We start from the raw sequence: 19968 nt of genomic DNA on the forward strand, positions 1-19968 counted from the left end.
TGATTGTAATTTAGTAAGGAAAGTACAGTATTTACTCACTGGAAAATTATAACAAGTTGTATAACTGTTTACCTTACTATGTTAAAATCCATGCTAATGTAGTGATTGTCCCACACGATCCCTGGGACAAAGCAATCAAGATGGCAACAGCAAACACTCCATACTTTGATTGGTGAGGGCACGGGAAGCGAGAGGATTGGCCAGATCATTAAAGCGGTAAAGAGCTGGAGGGTTGGGTGAGTGTCAGGTGGGACGGTTCGACCAGGTGAGGGAGGATAAGAAAGGATAATTGGTTGAGACGGAGTGCGACGTGGAGCGGAGCCAGGAATAGGTTTAAAGAGGGAGTGGGAGGCGGAGTTCAGGGCGTTGCGGGAGAGAGCGAGAATAAAGGTGTGGACCAGAGGTCGCAACCGGGTACCCGATACCCGTACCCTACCCGATACACGGCTACCCGTTCCCGGCCGGGTACGGGTACGGGTAGGCCGTGAGTCACTGGTGAGTAACCGTTTGTCACTCATTTCGGGTAGGGTACGGGTAGGGAACGGGTATACGGCACGGGTCCACACCAGAGGTCGGGTACGGGTACCCATTTGCGACCCTCGTGCGGCCGGGTACGGGTAAGGAATCAAAACCTGTTTGCGACCTCTGGTGTGGACCCGTGCCGTAAAAATTAACCCGTAAAAACAAAGTTTTTCACTATAAATCCTTTATATGCGTGGCATCGGTTTTATTTTATTATTCATTTCTGTTTTTCTTGAGTAAGAGTTTATTTTTTATCACATTGGTATTTTAAATTAAATATAATGAAAGTCGTATATAAGGATTATCAGGTTTTCAGTTTTTGTATGATTGTTTATATTGTACATTTGTTTTCTTGAATAATTTTCTGTGTTTAGTAAAAATATATGATTGTATTAGTGAACATTTTTTTTCCCTAAAAAGTGGAAAATTTAGGAATTTTTTTTCACGAAAACAAATTGTCACGCACAACGAGTCTGTGTGCAAAATGTCAGCTCGATTGGATCACGGGAAGTGGGTTAAAAAACGACCGAAAGATTTGCACGGTCGTAAGCGCGCAAGCAAGCAAGTAAACTTAATATAAAGGATTTAAAAATAAAGACCCTACCTTGGTGACAAATAAAATGGCCAGAGTCTTCATTCACATATGCAGTAGAACAGGGACAAGAAATTGATACAGTCAATAAGTTTACTAAAAATCTTAATCGACTACGTTTTTGGTGGCCGAATCGTCAGGGCCCTGTAAAACTGTCTGCTGGCCCATTATCCTGCCTCCTGAAGGAGGGAAACCCCCCCCCCCCCAAAGCCACGCCCAGTATAACTCGGCTGACAATGCCGAAGATTTCCCCAAGCCCCACCCATGACTTCCCATCCAGGAGCACACAAAGGAACAAGCAAAACATTTTACTATTCTTATAGTATCCCATTAGCCAATTATTCGAACCGAAAATAGAGTAATTAATTACTAAAATAATCAGCTATCTAATTTCTAACATGCAGTGTTTAAGAATCACATGGCAATGACTGAATAATGTTGATCTTGCAATATTTTGGCCCACGTAATACTCTTTTTTTACTGTTGCAAATAATAAAATGTCTGTATGTGTGAGTATGTATTTATTTTAACCTTCACTAAAACCAATGTGTTAATGGATGCAATACAAAGTCCAAGCTGTGTATACAGAATTATCAGCTAAGAAAATCAATTAACTTAAGGAGATCTCAACAATTTTCATAAAAATCTAAAATTTCACGTAAAGTAATGAAAGCATTTATGGAAAATTAATTATATAGATTTTTTCTATATATAATCACTCAAATTTCCATTTCTATGACAGGCAACCCTGTCCAGGTGATCCCAAAGTAATTACACTTCAATGCACTGTGCATTTACAACGTAGCTGTATATTTTCCTGCCAAATCAGAATTAATGGTACTGCACTTTGCCTTTCATTGTCAAGCAACTCATACTGTAATATATTTTTATGAATCTGGCGGTGACCCGAGTTCGACTCCTGGCCACAGGTAACTGCAGTAGCGAGTGATATCAGAAACGGTCCTGCCAACCACCCACTTCACCAACCCACATTGACCGGAATGGTGACATATGGTCAAAAACCTCCATTGCTGACTTGGCTTGGGGTCTTTATCCATTGGTTAAATGGAAATAACTGTAAAGTATTCATATGTATTCTATTTCACTAGGACAAAACATTTATGAAAGCCTCCCCATTCCATTTGAATACATACGTTAATAACAACGGTCTTCTTGGCTATGTTATCGCATGCATAAAGATACATACAAAATATATAATTTAATCATAAAATATGAGACTTCATACCCCGAATGCCCAGTGAAGTCCCACGATACCCGTGAAACAAGGTAGTATCTATAGAGCATGAGCTATCATTAATTTACATCTGGGCCCCAATAGTCATGAGAAAAATGTGACTTTTGGACCCATGATAGCACCAATACCTTGCGTGAACCGGCTCTTAGATTACAAGGCGTTATGATGTTTAATGGCAATTCTATGAGTCAAGTAACAATGAGGTGAGGTTTTTTTTAGACTAGCATATTGAAATTATTCGTGCTTTGCTGACCTTTAAAATACCATGGACTGAAATTGTTGTAATTTGATAAATAATGACCATGGCCAGTGCTTTTAGGTTGATAAATGCAGCACAAACAATTATCGGCAGCAAGGGGCCTTACACTACTGTCATCCGTCCTTTTGATCAATGGCAAGTCCAACTGCAAGCCTCATATACTTTGTCCTCTTTATCCGATGACTGTAAACACTGATTTACTATACAACACATAGGAGCTGTCAGGTGTCCAAAGAAGACTGCACATTAAGCATTTTTTAGCTATTAAATTGACCTTGCAATATATTTTTTTATTAATGGTATCACATTAAAATAAGGCCTTGTTAAATGTGTGTCACTTTTAAAAAGCAGAGCATTCAAAAGGGCATAAAAAGAACATCTACTGTCTGGTTTTTGTCAATGTCCTAAAAAGCCCTTGGTATTAAATCATAAATTGTGTGACCTTTTAGTGATGTCAAATGGTACTGGCTCACATCAACAAGCAAATGGACATCAGGGGCATTGGAAAACATTCTGTTGTAATAGAAAAATGAAACATAAAGCAAACCACACTGACTTTTAGATTAAATTTCCAGTGACATCAACTACATATGTTGTTAACCCATTAAATACGACACACATTTTGACAATAATTAGAACATTTGGTATTTTTGAGAAATTTTGATAACACAAAGCTGTCATGTCGGCGATATCTTTCAAAGACGAGTGTACAATAGTTTACTCATAGAGGGGAATGTTTCCATGTTGTTTTACCACATGGAAACATTAAATAATTTGTGGGTAATATTTTACATTTGCTAAATTTAGACCATGATGCCAGCATACATGGCCTATTCTTTTATGAATTGTGTTTACTTCAGATAAAGGACATTCTAAACGTTATTCAGAGACCGTCGAGATTATTTTTTTTATGATCTTTTCCTCTCAACATGCTCATTAAACATTGATTGAAAACCAAACATAAATTTTGACTTAAAACTTTCGTGACTGAAGGAATTAATATTCTATGGTTCTTTCGGTAAAGTCACGACGTTTCGATCGTTTCACTTTATTTGTATTATTCATTGTTGTTCTTTTTTCTATCTACGTGACTTTACTGAAAGAACCATCGAATATTAAACCAAACATAAGTGAAGAAACACTGAGGCTCAGATTATAACAAATCCACAGAAATAAAAAATAAAGTGCAACCAGTTGGCTGAAGAACCCTGTCTTCAAAGTTGTAATGTTTTGACTCAAAGATTTGGTCTAAGAAACAATTATAAACATTTCAGCAAAAACTGATGCATGTAACTGTCACACAAAACAAACTCGACATTCGGATTTCTTTCTCCACCATTCGTTTTATTGCTGTCTAGGCTAGTCACTTTAGAAGGGCTGAATGCTGTAATTGATTAATAATATTACAATATCCCTTATATATGTGATACGGCCCTTGCTGATGACCTGCCCATGCTGTGACAGTCATCATGGCTGATAAGTTCCGGTCGTTGAAGAGCTGACCCAGAATTGGTTCAAATATCGCCCGCCAATGACCTGAGCCACGGCCTGAAATTTAACTCGGGTTCCCGGGTTCACGGCACAGTATGCTCACCACTGCGCCACCGATCCTCGCAATAATAATGATACGAATGATAAACTGTACAACACTACTGATTATTGACCTGGCTCTTTTCAACGTCTACACAGCCTAAAAGCACCTAATGTGGTGTATCGATATCAGCACTAGGCAGAGACAAAGGCAGAACATTTGTGTGTGTGGTGCTGGCCACATGATTCCCTCAAGCGTCACTTTGATCCTAATAAATGAACAATACAAGGACCAACAGTCTATACGATTAAACTCGTGGCATTTGTATTTGTGTGCAGGTGAAGTTGAACGCATTGCCCTGACTCAGGGTTTAAGACACAATAGTGCTCATTATTACACGACTCATCCAATAACATTTGGAAATGTGAATGGATTGGTAGATGTTTACTACAGATTAAAATTTACTTATTTGTAATACGCTCATCCTAGGTTTGAGTTAAAAAACTTATACAAAGAGCCATATTAGTATTTTAAGATGTTCTCATTTGTATTTCCTCTTTGGGTTACTTAAATATAACATATAACACACCTTTTGACTAATGCATAAAACATTGAAGTATGACAACTCAACAATTAAAATGTCCACTTTATTATTCAATCTCATACTGATCAAATGAAATGAGATATTTAAAAAATTAATTTAATTTACTGCTACTGATTGCAGACCATTTTTGTATGAAGTTTATTTTGAGATGAAAGTGGTGTTTTTAATGCAATCTTAATTTAAACTGAACGCAATTATTTTCATTGCTTAATGTATAATGAAAGAAACTACTAGAAGTAAGTGAGACTGTCGTTCGATCAATTTTAATAAATAACCTACCTATTTTGTATTTGGAATAATTACGATTAGGCATATATTCGACAGCCTTTTATAAATTTTGCAATTAAAGTATATCAGATTGCAGGCCCATAACATTTCCTGGGAAGCAAGCTAGTTGCTAATGGCTTCAGAACATGTTGATATAATCCGTGGGAGGTATTTTTTCCTCATAATTTCATTTCCTAATCAGTAGGAGTTGTCCCTTTCCAGGTCTTTAAGTTGTATTTTTAATTTGTGTTGCCTCGAAAATTGGCGATGTTTATGCAAAATCAGCTTCCGTATATTATCTTGAATGCTGCAAAAATTAAGAAATGAGTCATACAGCACACATTGAACTTACTAAGCCATTCGGATGGATAGTTTGGGGTTGCATTATAAATCCTATTGTAAGCCACAGACCGATCTGCATTGCTTAAACGGCCATGTACAGCGATGGCAATACCATATAGTACTGTACAATGACAAACATACAAATACACATGTATCCCATTACAAACCTATTACAAGATTACATGAAAGTTATTTAATGGCATTGAAAGCCAGCCCTTACCTTCAAAACAATTTGGCTATGTAAACTACTCGTGTAGCACAAGGAGTATTCTCATTCAATTGAATATGGCAACAGATACTTATTCGTCTGGGCAGCTTCATGACCTTGTAAGGTTTGCTTTTGTTACATTCACATTACGTGGGAATGAAATGTAACATCAGATATTCAGTTCTCATTTGACTGCAACAGGTTAACTATGCCTGTAGCATTTCATTGACTATGGTGTTTTCTTAAAGATCACATGCATTCAGAGGGTCCTTCGTCTATTTATGCTGTACTGGGCATACAAATAAACGGGGTAGGGGATTGGCAGTGATTTGGCCCGGCAGTTCCTGGGATTAGCGAGTGTAGTCATGTTTTAGACATATTCTCCCATTATTTACTTCAACCCATATTTCTTCTGTGACATTTCAGTATGTTTCCAATTAAAAGACACAATTCATTGCTTTAACGCGAGAAGAACGGGCAGCTGCTAAACAATAATTTTGAGCTCTTTGTCAATCCACTGCAGGATGAAGCCCCCACTCTGAGCCATGTTGTTCATTGGGATTTGTATGGGACCTTTTCATTGGGGTTGTTTAACCATACTTGACCATGCTGCACTGTGCTGGTCAGTGTGGGTTGGGGGGTGGACCAGTTCAGACATCACTCACTAGTGATGTTAGCCGGGAATCAAATTCAGGTCGCTAGGTTCATAGCACAGTTCGCTAACCACTGCGCCACTGCTAATCCCCACCCCCAAACACAACAATCTTCCAGATTTTAATACAAATACATGAGAATTAGCATAACAGTGATTTGTTGAACACTGTGATTCATGACTATATTTTAAGGCTCTTCCTACAACTCGAAATGTACTCACTATTCTGTTATTATTTTCAGTATCTTACAGCAGCATTATAATTGTTTGAATTAGACAGCAACTGTAAGTGGCTTTAAAAAAAAACAATACATGTACGCTTTCTGACAGTGAAAATGGCAGGTGCATAATGAGGCAGCAACATTTCAATTCTTGTTGAAACGGTTGGATGTTGCCATCTCAAAGCTGTGTTGTTTTGTGTTGGAAGTACTCAGGAAGCTAAACACAATCCCCATCTTGAAGAACAGTCACGGGGTTGTCGTTATGGGATTGTTTTCCCTTCTTCAAATTCATCATCCTCGGGCATTCTTTCAAGTCAGTGTTTTGCTCTTCAGCTGGGGTAAATATCATGTGGGCAATGAAAGCAATAAATAAATACATAAAACATACGGACATCTGGTGTCTGAATTTATTTTTGTGGCACATGCAACACTGCAGGAGACGTCTTGTGCGCTGATGATGGGCAGATTTGCGAGTGTATGTATGATGTTTCCAAGCCGTTTGAACGTTGATAATCCCCTGGGGTGTACACAATTCACATGGTGTGCCCTCCACAGTCACATCAGAGTGACAAAATTAGTATAAAAGAGCAATCCTCCCCCCCGTTCCCCACCACATCTGTCCATCCATAAGAATAAATGTGTTCCCCGCAGTTCGTCGACGAACAGCCCACGTGTGATGGGGTAAAAGTTGCATTCAGTCCACCTCTTCAAAGATATTTGTCCAGCATGGGAGATTGAGCCAAATACCCATCCAGAGGGGCTCTCTAGGACTCCCCCTTCAGTCAGCAGTGGCAAGAGCAATTTCAGTCCGCACCTTTACTGTTCACAAACAACACCCACAACCACAGAACGGTTGGCGGTATGCCAGAAGTGCAGAAAATCGTATGTCTGGGCAGCTAATGAGCCAAACGGGTGGAACGATGCCATTGTCCCTTTGCCTCGCGACCATCGATTGACTTCTGTCTTACCGAAAGTGCAACCTTTTATTTGCAGTTATAACAGCCGTCAAGCCAATACCAACTGTCAGGGCAATGCAGAATGCTAGTGACAGATAAGTGCGTTCAGTGAGATTTGCAATCTCCTTGCTTTACCAACACTGATGCTGTCATCATTGTTGGCTACCTTTGGCTGCCAGCTGATAACATGTACATGAGACAGAAATACTACGCGCGGGTTTGTTTAACAAATACAAGTAATTCTAATATGCATATAATTATCCAAAAAAATGCTCCTTTCAAATTAGATTACAGCAAGTTCCTGTTTCCAATCAAGCTATGCCCAATAGTAGATATGCCTGCTAAGCAAATTGCCCGTGCAACATCCACCTGCAATATATCTACAATTCATTAAGAGATGCCCAAACGTATTGATTATTTGCCTTTGCAGTTAATATATCAAAGTTCTCACATTTGGGGGGGGGGCGGTGGAGGGGAAATCTGAAACAAACGATTACGTAGGTCAAATGTTAAGCAGAACGAGCGAGGGGTTATACCGTATAAATAATCTTTAAAGCTTTAGTGAGGGTTTTATAATGAAATTTAAAGAAAAAAATATAAGAACATCTACGAGTAAGTTAACCTATTTAATGAAACACACCGGCAAATCAGCAGCCTGGTTAAGTACTTGTCCTGTCCTTTATTCCAATGAAGATGTTATATCTTGCATTAGTTATGTTACAAGAGATCTCGTATGTTGCATAAGAGGATGTTACTTGCATATGAGATGCTATATGTCAGTAGGATTTTTAGCTGGTTCCAAGTGAATAATGTTTGTTAAAAAGGATGTGCCATTACATATTGATGGACACATTAACGGGAGAAAGATCACGAAACAGTGATCACCTGGAGATGTGTCTGAAAGAAGATTAAAGATTCATCCTGATTAACTGAAACAAATTATAGTTAAAGAGCTTAAGTTATTGTAATGCGCTACCTGCAATCCATCGCGCCCCAAAGCTTATCATTTATTTAATTTAATGTAATCCAAAACGTTATTTGTTTTTAACATATTTTTGGATCGCACGTAAATTACAACGTATGAACTATTTACAGAATGTTGTCAATCAACACGCCACGTTAGTCATAGGGGGTTGTTTGACCATACTTCACCAGGCCGGTCAGTGCAGATTGGAGTTCACATTTCATTTTAAAGAACATAGAAAACTATTCCAAAGTGTGAATCTTTTAATAAAAAGCATGAGCTCTAGCCAAAAAAAAGCCGTTATGCTTTATGTATTAGCGTATCTCTATTCTGTCATGTAATATTTAAGACTGCCTCTAAAGTGATTTTGCAATTTAGTGGACGGTCCACCAGAGATAAAGCCACAAGCCCCACTGAGGCACATCATAAAATGAGGCAACAGATATATTAATCACAGTGTTATGAAGCAGTGTTAGATTAATATATTTTAATTTATTCTCTACACTGCTTGCTTAAAGGATTAACTTCACCCATTGGAGATGATGATTAAAACCCCACTATAAAGGGCCACAGCCTAATGACAAAATAAACTTACGGTGTCAGAATAATTTTGCTTAAGAGTTTTTACAAGAAAAAATACAGTAACGTATATATTGTTCCTTTGACTTTACTCCGTATATTCAGTTCATATATTAAATGTATAAATTCTGGGGTTGCAGCAGTAACAGAGTAGTTATTCACTGCATTATAATCCTGGTGACCTAAGATTGATTCCTGGCCATGGCGAACACAAGTGTCAAGTGATATCATGGTGCCCCCCCCCCCCTTTATCAACCCAGAATTACCAGCGTGGTCAAGTATGGTACAAAAAACCCGTGACTAACAGCATAGGGAAGCCTTCATCCAGCAGTGAGATTGATAATAAGCTGGAATCATGTATTAAAATTATACGATTAAAATGAAGGATATACTAAATGACGTGTATATATTGTAGATAATTTTCTTCAATTTCCTGAGCTTCGCAGTTCAAAAGCTATATCCATTGTTTATGCCATCGCGTACACACAGGTATTGTGGATAATTCACATTTAAAGCATGGAACGTAGCTGTTGGCAAGATAAAATGTCCATGTCTAAATAACGTGTCACTCTGCTTTGAAAGGGTTACACTCTGGTGACTGCAAATGTCAAAAATTGGCTGACATATCTATTTGTCAATTTACGACAAGGACTGTACAAACTGCTGGCATGTACGACACTCGCATGAAACATTGTTCAACATGCTATATTACATTACAATTCTGTGCTCGGAACTACCAAAGGCAAAACAGAAAAAAAATCGTCAACTAACCTGTATGTTATGTCAGTGATAATGAATTTCAGGTGAAATATGACAGCAACCCTATTAATTAATCTGATTTTTACTAATTGAAAGTGAATAATTATGCAATTAAGAACACAGCTTGGCTATTTTTCACTGTGAAAGAAATCACGACTCAATGGGCCCAATGTGAAAGGATGACTGCATACAAATAATATGCTGCAGTATATTTTAAAAAGCGTTGTGGGGTGTTTAACCACTCGTGAAACCTCTACTTGGATGATATAGAAGAATATACATGGCACCTCAAATGCATGTTTTTTTACATAACTCTAAAGACGTATTTAGTTGTTGCACAATGGAACCAATGATTAAAGTTGTGCAAAGATCCCATTTTCCTGTCAAGCAAAGGATAGTGTTATTGGCTTTGCCAATTGCTATCAATAATTCCTGTCCATCACATTGATCTGGTCACATCCTTTTACCATAAAATGTTGTAAAAATAACAATGGATTTTAACTATTAAACCGAAACATACCATCTTAAACTGGACATCTACTCTATGCATTATTTAACGTCGATATAAAATGTGGATTAAAATGTTTAATGCAATACACATTGCAATTTGGATATATTCATACGTAGCATCTAAATACAACTACATTCCAAGACACTGTGGAGAATATTTATTTTATACAGTGTAGAGAAAACGTCATACACAGACAAAAAGGAAAGTCTTGAGTGTGGATTTAAACACGGCCAGGGAGATGACAGCATGGATGTTTGTGTGGAAGAAGTTCACCATAAACCATGGGCAGCAGTGGAGGAGAATGAACGACCACCCGCTGAGCAACCTCCCACTGAGCGAAGGTTGACTGGAGGCTTCAAACTGAAAGCCTTGGTTGCTGGAGCAGATAGTGAGTGGAGGAGAGCCGAGTTAGATGAAATGGGATAGGTAGGCATGCGGGATTTTAAAGACAGTGATATTTTAAAATTGATTCAGGATAGAGGATTGAGAGCCACTGGATTGATTGGGAGTATCGGGGTGATATTTACAGGTGTCGGGTTAGACGTCTGGCAGAAGGCTGTTTGGTCCATCTGGAGTTTGGAGATGAGGGATTTGAAGAGGCCATATAAAGTCGCTGTTGTCGAGTCGCGATGTGACGGAGGAAGGGTCGCAGTGGAACCTGGGGAAAGGAAACGGTGGATGTAAGAGATGTTGCGCAGCTTGTATGATGTGCTACATTGATGAGATAAGTGGGAAGAGAATGAGAGTTTTGGATAAATTACAGTAAATGGGGTTGGTAGGTGCACACTCACACAGGTGCTCGCTAGATTATAAAAGATTATAAAACTCGTTGTCATTTGGACGCTTGTAATTTTTCACGTGTAATACATTTACTCTTTTTGGCCCAAACATTAAGCCTACAAGTACCACAGCATATGGGCTGTAAACGCAGGAACGTTCCTAAGGAAAATGTAAGAATCATCATAACGACACTTTAGGTAGATAACGCCGACATAATGAAGCATTACTATGTAAAAAAAACTACACCCAAGCTCTCGAAGGCTGCGGTGTACCGCTGACACGATGCCAATAACAGCTAAACTCAAGTGCATATTAATGCTCACAAAATTAACCTCATGTAGGCTACATGGCAAAGGACTTACAGTATTTAGTCATCTTTCAGTGTGTTGAGGTGCCATTACTTTACCTTTGTAGGCCACGTTGCCAGCAGGGGTAAACAATGGGGGTATAATGTACGTAGTGTTATACACAAGCCTCATTATATAATGCAATTTAAAAGGCAAGAGATTGCTGACCACATGCTACGAACAGGTGTGCGTTGCAGATATAAAATTCTAACATGGGGTTTTAACATATACCTTACCATTGTATATATACACAACCAATAATATAAGGCTTGTCGCATTCTTCAGTATAACCACTGCCCAAGTACACATTTCCCATCTCCAGTTTCCATAAAATTGTGTCATTAACAGTCCACTGCTGTACTTATAAACATTACAGGTTGTCTCCGAGATTACCTTGTGCTTTGTTGCACTCGGGAAATCACGTAAGGGTTTTCATCAACAGGACACCTAAAGCTGTGAAGACCACACACATAAAATTTCGATTTAAAGCTTTCGTGACTGCAGGGATTCATCTTCTTGGTTCTTTCGGTAAAGTCACGTAGAATGGAAATAATAAAATAATAAAAATAAAACGTAATAAAATAATTCTCACGACGTTTCGGCCACAACGCAAGCAGCCGTCCTCAGGTGAAGAACAGGTCTGTCGAGAAGACAGAGTCATTCAGAGTCATTCAGACTCTGTCTTCTCGACAGACCTGTTCTTCACCTGACTCTGTCTTCTCGACAGACCTGTTCTTCACCTGAGGACGGCTGCTTGCGTTGTGGCCGAAAGGTCGTGAGAATTATTTTATTATGTTTTATGTTTATTATTTTATTATTTCCATTCTGCGTGACTTTACCGAAAGAACCAAGAAGACCACACACATTGCTGTGGACTTCACATTACAATCAAAAATATAGTGCCGCCCAGAAAAGAGCCACATTACATAAAGCAGAACAAACGTGTAAATAATAATATACACATTTTAAGGAAGTAATACACGTGCACATCCTTTTTTATGTGCTGGTCTAACGATGAAGTGCTGCAATTCATGGTTAAATTTAGATTACTATAATAAAAAAGATGTTAAAATAATTCATCATAACATTTCCATCAATTTCCAAAACAACTGCCACCCTAAACCCTTTTTTCCCTGAAATGTTTTTCAATTAAATTAGATTCCATCACAGGTCATAAAGTTGTCCATCAAATATACTGCCACTGAGCATATTATCACAGCTGTTAATTACAGCTTGTTTCATAAAAAATTTTAACTCACACGCATGCAAAGGCATTATAAAAAGATTCTTACTTGAGCTTTTTAACAACTTAATTTAGCTTGGCTGTTGGGTGTCGTTTCCTACATCAGTCACTTTATTTTCAGTAATTTTCCTTTAATTTAAAGTTCAGCTGAATTTTAAAGTCTAACGCTTGTAAAATGGTGTGATTGAAAATTCTACGTAACAAACTGCCCTTGAATCAATTTGCAAACAAACATTCAGTATATCCAATTTTTGCAATGTTTTGGGTACTTGTCATAGGTTCATCCTCTACAGTCATTAAAACGTGCAACGAAAGATACATGTTTATCAACACTATTAAGAGTGGGTGGTGAGTTATGGATGAAATACTGATCAATTCTAAACTTTATTTTACCATGTGCAAATCGTTTTGAAACTGCAAGGACGCATTTTTGTGGAATTTGCGACGAACACAACAAAAAATAAATTGTCAACTTTTGTTCCATTGTACCGTGCAGAATGGGTGGAGCCACATTCCACAAACCAACCCGCAACTAATCAGTGACTGGGAGAATGCTAATGGCAACAGGGCCTTGCTTGCTGGTACTGACACAATCTTCCCACGTCAGGCAGACCAATCAGGCTCCGTCTGTCTTATACACAAACACAGACACACGGGCCAATGTGCGTATGAGACTTTTTTCCTCTAGCCTCCATCAAGGCACATAATTGTAGTGCTCAGCCAAAGACGTATTAGCATTATTTAAACATGATCACAAATATTACGTTGAATTACATAATGATGATGATGGTGATCATTATCGTCATGATAGTGCATATACTGCTTATTCATGATGATAAATCAAGATGAGGATAGAAACAATTAATAAAGAGGACAATGATGATGGTCATGATATATGATGATGATGCTACATTAAGGTGATAATGATGATGATAATTATGCCACCACTGATGCAATTCAAAAAGCGGTGCAATGATGGCCTTTACAGCTACATAACTCAGATTCCAAATCTCTTTTTCAAGCGTGCCCTAATAGGATACAGAAATCCCATAACTAGGCTAAATATTTTTTTTGCAAAATCACAATTATAACGAAATAATCCTCTTCATACCATTTCCAAATCCTTATTCCAGATGTTTACAAAATCAAATTTTCATCTTCATGGCTTAGGTCATCACCAACGGTTTTCTGATTGGAATAATACTTTAAAATCTGTCTGCCGAGTACAGTACATACATGATTTCTACATGTGTTGCGATTGGTCTGCGGGTTTCTACAGCAGTGTATTACTTGAAATATTGAATAAGTTGACCAAGCCAATGTGTGTGACGGAAAATGTAAGATTATTTAATATCGATACGTATTTTTCAGTGTTGTGTCTATTGCAATAATGGTGACACGGTATACTTGTGAATGAGACAATCCTGGTCTCTTGAGCTCTAAAATGGTCAAAACAATTAGGAATGCAACAAAAAACTTGATGTGGTTTTCATCCACATGCCCTACCAAGGTGTAGCTGTAGTATATCATGCACGTATTAAAAAGTTCCATCCATTTGATCGCAGACAACACTTTTATGCAGAAAACATGGGTAAAAAAACACTTGTTAAAATACATGAACAAAATTGCGTTTTTTTCTTTAAGCCAACACATCATTTGTACAAAGAGTACAGGAAAACAGAAAAGAGTCAGCAAACTGACAATCACGGACAACCAGGAGGCATGACCAGGACCGTAGGAATGAAAATGGATTGACAGCTTGAAATGGGCACTGTATGAAAAGAGACGAGTGGGCAGCGAGAGTGAATGACAGCTAAGAGAAAAAAGAGGGCATTCAGCCATTTAGAAAACACACTCCCTGCTCAATTCCAATGCTGAAACCGTACACCAAATCCTACTAATGCATTTTTTTAGTTGTCGATGACAAAAAAAATTATACACATGTTAAATGCTTAACAGTTTAGAGGGACGTTGCAGGAGTTAGGACACTGCAACACAAACTTAGCATCCTGAGTTTGATCCCAAACCACAGCTAATATTAGTGGTGATTGGTATTGGAACTTGTTCTCGGAACTCTTTTCATTCATCGACCTGCACTAATCATGGTGGTGAAGTATAGACCTTCATCTAGAATTTTAATCACGTATTAAAGAAGACTCTTTTATGACGATACATTACGACATATGTAAAAAGGTAAGTCAACTAATAGACATGCCCTGAATCATATAAAATGTTCACAAAATTCACTGATATACTGTATACTATAATCTCGACTGAGAGAACTGAATATAGATTGTTTTTTTTTCTTTACCACGAAATCAATAATATCCCTAATGTATATGAAGTCAAATTAAATCATTCTTTTTTATCCAACAAAACTCCATGAGTAACCTAGTGAATGCAAGTGCATTCAAAAAGTATTGTTCTCCAGTATTTCCCAGGATACATTCTCCCATCACTGTGGTCATGTCATATCCTTGTATATAAAAAGGCAACAATGTATACTATGCTTCAATTGTGTTATGCCATCTGTTCTCCTGGTAATATATTTGAAGGTTATATGAAGGCATATGCTTGTTTAATGATCTACGGTGATTCCTTATGTGTATGTGTAATATATGCAAAAGCAATATGCATTATGATATGCCTTCAAGCACCTTTGAAGTAATAAATTGTTTTTAATAATTCCCAAAGATCAAGTCTGAGACAGATTGGGTAGCTGGTGGTAATTTAAATGATCTCCTGACTTTAGAAAAATAAAAATAAAACAAATGTTTCAGTTGAGAATTTTAAACACAAAATATGAATTGTATTTTATGTGTAACACCTGTTTTTTTCTTCTACTAACTGGAATATGGTGCTTTATTTAATTAAATTATTCAAATTTATAGTCCTGCTGAATTAAAGCTTTCCCCATCGTCATGGGGGCCAGATATCACTTGTCATTCGTGTTATTTAATGATGGGCAAGAATTGAAATAATATTGCTGGCTTCATAGTATGGTTATTAAAACCTTTTTTTAATTGCATTACCAGTAACCACATTGAAAGAAATGGTAATAACAGTTACCAGTTTGCCGCACATATAGAAATGTTCACCCAATACACGTGTAGTGACGTATATTGAGTCACTACGCCGTTAGCGCCCGCTATTGAGAGATGAGTGGAACTGTGTGTGTCACAGCCTTTCTCTGGCACCAAAAGATGTGACAGGCTAGGTGAACCCGAGAGGGCACATGACGAGGAGAGGATAACGAGGGTGGCTGACAGGTGACGAGGAACGACAGGTGGTTTAAGGCCCCAGAAACTTCTGGGAAGATCCCGAAGGGGGCGTGGCCGAGAGCGGAGCGAGGCCACGCCTCTTAGGGCAAGAAGGGGGTCTGAAGGGCCGGGCGGGGCTGTCTTCTGGAATCAACCCACCGGGCTACGTCTCTTCGATCTTCGGTCTTCGGTCGTCACGTTTGGCATTGTGGATCAGGCAGTATGTTACTGACTGACCCGGTTATGTAGTTACCCTGTTGGGGTCTAGTTAACCCGTTGTAACGTTTAAAGTAGTAGCCCTGTTGGGGCCGATAATAAACGTGTTGCCTCCAAGTTCAAATGTATGTCTCCGTGAAGTACACTACACATGTGTAGGGGTGTTACGGGAGGAAAACGGACGGTTACACAGGGGTGTCCACAATCACGTCCGCAAGGGTTACCACCCTGGGGGGCTGTGAGGGGATGCTGTGATCCCACACAGCCCCGCCCCTCGGTGGCAATTTGGTATAAAAGGCGGAGAGCCAGAGAGCTCGAGGCAGACGTTGGGAACGGGTCAAGATGAAGAACCAGTGAAGATCGAAGGCCAGCTAGCTAGTCCCTGGAACTCCTCTGGTCGCTGTCCTTCTAAGGGCTGGCCAGGGCAAGCCAATGGTGCGACTCCAGAGCCGCGAAGGTCAACGTCCTTCTAAGGGCCGGCTTCGTGTGGCTGGTAGTCGGGATCTGTGCCTAGCCAGGGCCAGATCAGGTAGTCTCCTTGAGAGGACGCGTGTGAGAATAAGTGGGAGCTAGCCTGGGAGTACTTACCCTTAATAAACGGGTGAAGAGGCCGCTACCTCTTCAGTTATAAGCTGTACCTACATAAGTGTTAATAAACGGGTGTTGCCTCAAGCTCGACCGTCCCTGTCGTCACTACACATGGAATAGCTTTACTATTTTAACTGAGAAATGAAGGGAGCTGCCACAGGGTCGCTAGTTCGATTCCATCTCCGAACATGGTAGTTGAAAGTTCCTTAACTCTCCCTCACCACCTCTGTCCACCCAGCAGTATCAATTGGTAACACCACAGTTGATGGGCAGTGTAGGTACAGCCACCTCTTCAAAGACGTCTTACCAAATACTCTCTAGAGCTCCCTCTAGTAAAGGCCCTTCCGCCAGCAGTGGTATGAGCAAGTAAGGGATTCCAGGATTGCACCCTTAACCTTTTAACTGATAAATTAGGGCAAATGTACCATGCTGTGACTTAGGCCACTGTGCCAATTGTACGTTCGTGCATGCCATTTGGTGCATGTGTAGTGTAATAGCGCTGGCTGGTGGACAGCAGTGGCAACTGTGGTGGACAGACAGTACACACGTTGGTGAGGGTGTGTACGGTGTGTTGACAGAGAGGAGGAACTAGGGAAAAGGTCACGAAGGACCCCATCTGAAGGCCCCTGGAACTTGCTAGTGGGTTCGAGAAGGGAAGCGCAGTCAGGGCGGAGCCAGGCTGCGCTGGTAGCATAAAAGGAGCCGAGAGCAGGTGCTTGAGGCTGCCGGTTCTGGGAGTGAACTCGTCTCGTTGTTGCTGTCGTCTCATCGCTGTTTGCGCTACCGTCTCCGCAAGATTTTGCGCCACGAAGGATAGTAGTTGGCTATCTCAGTCAGCGCCGTCAGTATTAGACGGCTAGTCTTGTGTACAGCTGATGTCAGACGTGGTTGGAAAATTTGACAGCCATTAGGGTATAAGTCGCAATGTCGAAGGTATCCAGGAAAAGAAGCCCACCCATAGTGTCATTAGAGGACGAGGACGACGAGACGGTCATCCCTCGGACAGCCCTGGGACTCGGGACCCCGGTTACAAATCCAGTGGGTGCTTGAGCGGCGGCTGCGGAGAGGGGCACCGATCCTCTAAAGTCGCGAGCTGAGGATGAGTGGCTCGAGGTGGTTGTCCGCCTCGACCTGCTCCTCGTGACCATTGGCCATCTGGTCGCGCAGTTCTCCGCGTCTGTGCCTGCCGTCCAGGGGATGGCATGTGGACCGCGGGGCTTGCCAGAGCTGCTGTCTGCAGCGGTGGTTCCCACAGCAGAGACCATGCGGTTGCCAGCCGCCATTTCGCCCGCTGAGGGCACAACGTGGCCAGTGGGTGCCATTTGGCGTGGACTGTGGGTCTCGTCAGGGTTGCCGCTTTTAATGGCAATTCCTGCGGCGGAGACCACGTGGTTGCTGGGCAGCATTTTGCCTGCGGAGGGTACGGCGTGGCCGGCGGGCACCATTCGGAGCGGGACGATGCTAAGGCGGTGCTACAAGGAGCCGCATGCCGACCATGACAGCTGCCTTCTATTCGGGAGTTTGTGGCGGCAGGAGGCGATTGGACGGCGTTCCGTCATTGTTTCGTGGCAGCTTGGTTGTCCATCAGGTGGATGGAAGAGGAGGGCCTGTGAGCCCTAACGAAGGCCCTCAATGACGATGTGTTGGCGGTGTTCTGGGCCATCCCAGAAGGTGATCAGTCAACTCTCCAGCTGGAATATGCCTAAATGGCGGCCGTCTTCAACCCGCAGTACAACACCCACAGGAGATTTTTGCAGCGGAAACGAGAGGAGGCCGAGACGCCTCTCGCTTTCATAGCGCTCTGCTGGCATTGAGGCAGGAGGTGTATCCCCACATGGACTGGACAGTGCTCGACTCCCTTGCAGTGGAGAGGCTGCTATCATTGGTGCAGGAGTTGGTGATCGTCCTGATGTTCACGGAGGACGATGAGTTAATATCCTTGAAGGTGGCCCGGTGGATTCAGGCCCACGAATCATGCAGCAATGGCCCAAGTTGGCGGCTTGGATGGGGGACGCCGAGGCACAGGGGCCCATGTGCCAGGAGGTGGAGATGGTGGCTGTGGTGTATGGCTATGGGCCATACGGGAGGGGCTTCTTCAGAAGGCCGACGGGATGAAGTTGGCGAGAATGGCAGCCCCTTCCGCCCTGGAGATCCACGGCCACCTGCTTCAGGTGTGGTCGACTGGGCCACGTCGCAAGAGAGTACCGGCATATCAGCGGGACGCCCTCCACCCTGCCGGCATCTGCTCCCCAAGCCCCACAGGATCCAAGCCTCTGATGCCAAAAAATATTCCAGGGTCGTCGTGTGTGAGAGATCTGAGGCTGGAGCCAGGTCAAGTTCGGCTGATGAATCCAGGGAGGGGCCACACGCTTTAGGCCATTTTTTGTGTTCCTTGGAGCCCCCCAAGAAGTGCAAGATCCTGCCCAAGGCAAGGGACCGGCATCAAGGACCCGGTTCATGTGAGCAATGTTCCGGAAAAGCGGACTCTCACTTGTACTGTGTGATTGGGGGACAATGGCGTGTTAAGGGGTAATGGGTGCTGAGAAGGGGTTGTATGGTGCTGCGTGTTTTGTCTAAAAGGTTGTTGTTGTTGATAGGGATTTTTTTTGCATGCGCTGCATGCCAAGTGTCACGGCTGTTGTGTTGTCGGTTCACGGGGGGTGTCGCGGTTGTGCTGTGTCCCTGTGCGCACGTCAACTTGCTCGGGTGGAGGAGGTGTTCGCGGGGAGTATCACGACTATGGTTTAGGATGGTTGTTGGGTTTTTTGGTGTTTTTATGTTCCTCGGTTGTGGGAGTTGCTCTGTCTGTCCACCCAGTTGAGTTGCTGTGTATCAGCCAGGACAGATGTTTTTTTAAACAAGGGGGGGTGATGTAGTGCAATAGCGCTGGCTGGTGGACAGCAGCGGAAATTGTGATGAACAGACAGTACACACGCCGGTGAGGGTGCGCACGGTGTGTTGGCAGAAAGGAAGAACTAGGGCAAGGGTCATGGAGGACCCCATCTGGAGGCCCCTGGAACCTACTAGCGGGTTCGGAAAGGGAGGCATGGTCAGGGCGGAGCCAGGCCGCGCTGGTAGCATTAAAGGAGCTGAGAGCGGTAGCTCGAGGCTGCCGGTTCTGAGAGTGGACTCGTCTCGTCGTTGCTGTCGTCTCATCGCCGTCGTCGCTACCATCTCTGCGAGATATTGCGCCACGAACGATAGTAGTTGGCTATCTCAGTCAGCGCCATCAGTAATAGACAGCTAGTATTGTGTACAGGCTAGGCTAAGCTACTGTGGAGAGTATGTGGACGAGACCGTGTAAGTTATTTA

This window comes from Lethenteron reissneri, chromosome 17, assembly GCF_015708825.2.
Source record: "Lethenteron reissneri isolate LAM-NWPU_2019-01 chromosome 17, ASM1570882v1, whole genome shotgun sequence".
NCBI classification, from domain to species: Eukaryota; Metazoa; Chordata; class Hyperoartia; order Petromyzontiformes; family Petromyzontidae; genus Lethenteron; species Lethenteron reissneri.